Source organism: Megachile rotundata, chromosome 2, assembly GCF_050947335.1.
Source record: "Megachile rotundata isolate GNS110a chromosome 2, iyMegRotu1, whole genome shotgun sequence".
In the NCBI taxonomy this organism is placed as follows: Eukaryota; Metazoa; Arthropoda; class Insecta; order Hymenoptera; family Megachilidae; genus Megachile; species Megachile rotundata.
Genome location: NC_134984.1, coordinates 21,458,923 through 21,465,083, shown reverse-complemented (window position 1 = coordinate 21,465,083; position 6,161 = coordinate 21,458,923).

The following is a 6,161-nucleotide window of genomic DNA, read 5'->3' as shown; positions in this document are numbered from 1 at the left end:
TGGTAAGAGTGTAAGAATATCTACGTGAAAAATGATCGAGGATTACACGAATGACCGAGATTATAGCTACAAGTTGGAAACGTTTTATTACGTTTGCTCAAAAATACTAAAGCTTTCAGATTAATTGGTAATTTTGTTGAGTGTTGAAAGAACCGGGAAGAGAAACTCTGCACGGTTTCCTAAGTAAATTTAGAAGTTTCTGACTAGGTTTAATGAAGCTGAATCAACATATGACGTCTGAGTGGAACTTCTTCTGGAAAGCGTCGTTCGGGTATTCTCTCCAGGAATTTCAGGTAAATTGTTTGTTTGTTCAAGATCTATTGTACACAGGTTCGAAATTAATTAACGTTTACACGGTACACAATTTTTGTTTTACGTCGATAACCAATTGTTCGCTTGGTTCGGTGAAAAATAAACATTTCGATTTACACGCGAAAACAGAATCTGTTCCGGTCGTACTTAGAATAAAAACATTGTGTCGCGGACAATTTCCATTTGCCAATTTGTTTAATCATGAAATAGCTCGAAAATAGCTCTTTTGTGCGGGCCGATGGAAATTTGTCGAAAAATTGCCCGGCGCGCATTTATCGTCGATATTTCCGTGATTAAAACGTCGAATTTTGCACTCGTTGAATAATTCCTGGACAATTTCAAGTTTACAGCTTTCGTTTTACGGCTCCGCGACAAACGTGGCACGAATTTTCCTCTTCCTAGTAATCGAACTCGTTTGTCGACGAGGTTCTCAGCTTTTCGACTCGTCAGTTCCGAGACTCCGCGAGCTCTTCGTTCGAATTCATTTGCACGTTTCGGACGTGCAATTTCCGATAAACGATACAACACGGTCTCGCGCTAAATCGCGTATTCTGGCCGCATCCTCGAAACGGCACGCGTTTTCGTGTTCCTCGTTGCGTTCGTTCGACGAATATAACGAGTGTATTCATCGCGTCACGCGTCAAACTTTCATCGAGCACGTTAAACGAGTCACCCAGTTGCGAAACTTCGCCTTTGCCCCTCGTTAATAATTTCCGCTTCTCACGGCTCGTTCTGGCGTCCACTTCGCGGTCGCCAGTTCCGTTTGCTAGGCGCGGAAACTTTCTAAAAAGGCACTCGACCAAGCTGCGAAATAACGCGAAAACCGGCCGCCCGCTCGACGACTGCTGTTTCAACTTTTAATAACCGACCGGAAATCGTGCGCGAAAATGCGCCAGCTATTGGCCCTCGACGTTACACCCTCCTGGGATTGACCGACTTTCAAACGCCGCTTCGTGAGAAGTGGAAGAAAAAAAATTCCCTGGAAAAATTCAATTGTGTTCATCGATAGTTTCAAGGGTTCACAAGTACATCACGAGTGATGCTGCAAATGTTGCTACCTCGAGTTGCTGCAACTGTAGCTAGCGAGTTACATTGCTACGTCAGAACTCCTTTTGCAAATAAGAAAATTCAAGTGCAATTTGTTCAAACTCTGAAGAAATATTCGAGGTTATCGTCTGTGTAAAATATACGAGACTATTATTTACTTTGTGCTTAAAATTATTAATAAATTTAGCTTATAGCGACATCTTGCAGTATTAGAAATTATGTACGATGTTAGAAACAGAATAATTGAATATTAGAAACAAAATAATTGAATATTGCACTTCCGTCTTGTTAATCTTTAAGTTAAAATGTTTGTTGTTTGTGTTCTTTATTAAATAATTTGTTCGTGTTCAAAAGTGTATTATTAGCTTTTTTATTTTCCATAATTCTGATTATTTAACAGTTTATGCAATTATAAAATATCATAGTGGTTCATAAAGGGAACATTGAATCAATCATTAATAATTTTGTACTTCCACAATGTTGTATTTTAAAATTGATTTACTTTACTTATCTTATAAAAATGACTATTCTATTCAACTTTGTTGTAGAATATCTTTTTGTATCACGTCAAATTCTATGTCGAGAGGAGAGTAATCGAACGGTTGGAAATAATGATTAATTTTTGGAAAAGTTTGCTGCCATGTATATAGGTTTGAAAAGAAAAGTAGTTCAGAAGTATGCAGCCCTAGCACTCGAGGAGTTGCGAAACTGCTTAGTCAATGTAAAGTAATATATTTTTCCCAGAGTTTCCCCAGCTTTTGAGAGTGCTTTATTATACATGTGAAAAGAAAGAACTGGTTACTCATTTTGTCGAGAAGAAAATGAAAATATCTAAACCCCCCTATATAAATCTAACGTAAATGCCTGAATTATAGGATTTTCATAACGGATAACAAAATTCTAATCAACGTTCAATATCGTCGATCAACGGGTTATTATAATAAGCAAGGATATTACAGTACCTTCGTATAATACTTGCTTCAAATGAAGTCGCGCCTCCATCGGCGCGTTTAATAGCGTTCGAAGTTCGACGAGGGGTTAAATATCAATCTCATATTCCGGATAATGGGAAAACGGTCGCGGAATAAGGTCACGGAGTAAGGGAAGCCCGCTAATTTCCCAGGTCGTCGAGCCGAAGCCTGTGATTTATCGCGTGACACCTTACCGTCGTTCTCGCCGCGAAATGAAACATCGGGCGTAGCGGCCAACTTTCGGTACACCCTGTACATGCAAAGCACAATATTCAACGGTGGAACACGTCTATCCGGAATCTTGAAGGGCTTCAATAATATCTGCGAGCTACTTCCAAAGTCTCGGGCGAAGTTCTAGCAGTTTACGATACGTGCTGCGAGGCAACGTTGCCTACCATCTCGATCCACTTACGTCCAAACCCCTCAAACATTTTCCGCTCACCAACCCTCTCCAACCCTATCTTCCACCCGCAAAGTCTGCTCGCCTGTGGGCGAGGAACCGCCTTGTTCATAAATTATCGTTCCACTACACGTGTACAATGCCGATAGAGAGTGGTCGATCGAGGAGAAAGAAAGATAACGATTGCCAATATTCGGGGGGCCACCCCTTCGATCGTCAAGATTAACCGCGATTTTCGACCAACCGCGATAAGCGTCACTTGTATTTTTATCTTCTTTTCGAAAGGACACTACTGCAAGTTCACTAGGTCTGTACAGACGTACGTTTAATGAAAACTTATTGTACTAGTTGATAAATACAGTATTTATTACAAAAGACGAGAAATATGAATAACTTAGCTGATCATAAAATTTACTTATGTTTTACAAAATATAATTTAATTATAGAGAACCATAAAATATTAAATTTCTGCAAACGACACGAAGACGTAACAGCTCCACTATTTAAAAATAAGCTTCCTTAAAAAAGAAAGAACGATCCGAAACTTTATCCCATTTTTACCTAGCCAACATACCTGTGCAAACTTGCCACCGAGTTACAGCATCGATTTCGCTGAAATTCCCGTATTATCGTAAAAATTTGCAGCGGCAAAACGGAAGTTTCATTTAACGGCGTCTCTCGCGACAGAAGCGAAGGGAATTCGACGGAGAAGGAAGAAGGGGCGGCGCGAGAGAAACGCGGGGTGAAACGTGTCCAAGTAATGATGAGAAAGCGGGGAAAGTTTCGATGGTCCGTTGCATAATTTTCGCCATTTTCGCGGCGGCGCGCAGTTAAGTTGCAAAGAAAATTAATTAGGCGCCGGCATGGCTCGCGCGAGCGCAGCGTGTTGTTAGCGGCCATACAGTGTGTTCCTAAAGTCGTTTCGCCCCCTTGGTGAGCATTGTCTGCTCGCGCGAGGGGTTCGAAAGCGTTGCTTATTATTAGCTGGCAGTTACCGGCACAATAATCCTTGATTCCCCAGGGGGTGGCGCGACCTAGGGGTCCATTCGTCGGCCTAAATTTCGAATAAGACGCAGCATCGTCCGATTGGGGTTGTTTCGAACTATCCCTCGCATTAATCCTACATTGCATTCTCTTGCTAATATACCCCGTAAAATTCTTGTGTTTTGTTAAAGTACGATTCTTAAGGTAACCCAGGAAAGAAGGGGATGATAAACACACTTTGTCACGTAACGTTTACCCTCGGTTAATAATTCTACGTGTCTGTATTTTACGAATACCAGCCTCGCAATTAAGTCAATTGACGAAGAAGTCGGCTAACCACGGTAGCGGCGCTACCGTGAATTGAAATTGATTAGGGTGTACCGCGTTTCTTCCGGGAATTCCTTTGCCGCTCGTTCCACCACTCTGGAGGGACAATTGCGTCTAGCTGCGGTAACTCGGGCTTAGTTCTGCCGATATGACGACGGAAGTCCATTAAATTCGGGAAAACTGGCTTCTAAACCGGTTGCTGGAGGACGTGAAAGTTACGACGCCAAACTGTGGCCCCGTTTTTGCGTGCACCAGAAGGAAGTTGTTGCGTACGTTGACCAGGTTGTTGTTTTTGGGCTAGTTGATGGGCGTTAGGTTGAAACTCCGAGAGGAAATTTGTTATGGCGTTGGACACACGATAACTCGTGCCGTTCGTAACTCTAAACAGAGACACCGTCATTAAAATTATGTTGGCTTATTAACTTCGGTTTTTGGAAAATGCTGCAAGCTTGCGGGTGCCAATTAATTGCTCCAACATTCTTTAACAAGAATAGTTTCAACTTTTTCAACATTATTACACTTTAACTTACATATTATATAAATAAACTGCTGATGTATTATATATTATGAATGTACATATAATGTATAATGTGTAAAGATATATAATGACTGTACACATAATGTATAATGTGTAAAGATATATATTGAATGTACATGTAATGTATAATGTGTAAAGACATATAATGTATAATGTGCAAAGACATATAATGACTGTACATGTAATGTATAATGTGTAAAGACATATAATGAATGTACATATAATGTATAATGTGTAAAGGTATATAATGAATGTACCTACATATAATGTATAATGTGTAAAGACATATAATGAATGTACACATAATGTATAAAGTGTAAAGACATATAATGAATGTTCATATAATGTATAATGTGTAAAGACATATAATGAATGTACACATAATGTATAATGTGTAAAGATATGTAATGTATCAAGGTTCTCGAACCTTGTGCAAATCATGTAATCTATAAGACACATAGTTTGTAAATTACATTAGATGTCTTGTAGAGCTTGATATATCATGAATGAATATTCATAGCCATTCCACAAATGATGTGTATCCCAAAATATAAAACCTCCAATTATTCTCTTTAGTACCATCACGTGTAATGGAGAAAAACATCCCCTTCGAAACGTACCGAAGTAAACCCTGATTGGATCTAACGCGTTCGACCAGAAGGTTAGAGGAAGCGAAACAGAGAATTTGGGTGTGTAAAGGCAGAAAATCTTAAACGACAGCGCGGAATTGAAATTTATCAGAGAGGCCTGGCTCTCCCGGGAATCCCAGGAACGTAAAACGTGGTCCTCGAGGATGGAGTAACGCCCACCGATGCACATTTTCGTTCGGCCGATGGTGCGGGAGAGACGGTTGCACGAGGAGAACAGAGGAAGGGAGAGATAGAAGGCAACAGCAGGGCGTGTACGACTCGTCAAAGAGTGACAGGATCGGAAAGACGAGAAATCGGGGAGAGAAATAACGAACGATCGTAGAATTTCCTGGGGCGAAGCTTTTCCCGATTCTGACCGAGGGGGTGACATTGTTCCAAAATGCTACAGCCTCCCATTGGCCTTCTGCTGCAGCTGCCACTCGTATCCTAGACTCGTTGACACGATCCTCTTTCGTTTTTTCTGCAGCCTCTCGTTTCCTCTTTGTTCTCCTTCGGTCGCAGGAAATCTTCTCCTTTTCCTGTGACCCTCGGCAACAGCTCACGCCGAGAGTGTTTTGAGTAAGAGGTTCTTTACGAGAGAATTCTAAGTGAAGTATAGAAGTGTTCTGAACGTTACTCTCCTTCTCGAGTAATTTGGGAATCCATGCTTCCATTTTACGGATTTCCGGCCTTTTTACACTGGTGATTTTAAATTACGGAAGTTCTTTGACGAGCTACTTGTGGAATTAAAATCCATTAGCTGCATCTGATATAATGATGAACTGTTACTACAGGGCTGTAGGCTTTTTATATCCTCTTCAGTACTCGTACAGAAGGTAAATTTAATTTATATTACAAAGGATAGACTACGTTAAATGAAAGTAAACTTTAAAAATGTAAAGAATTGGTCGAGCGTAATCAACATATCCTCAGCTAGTTTCACCCCCATTGTT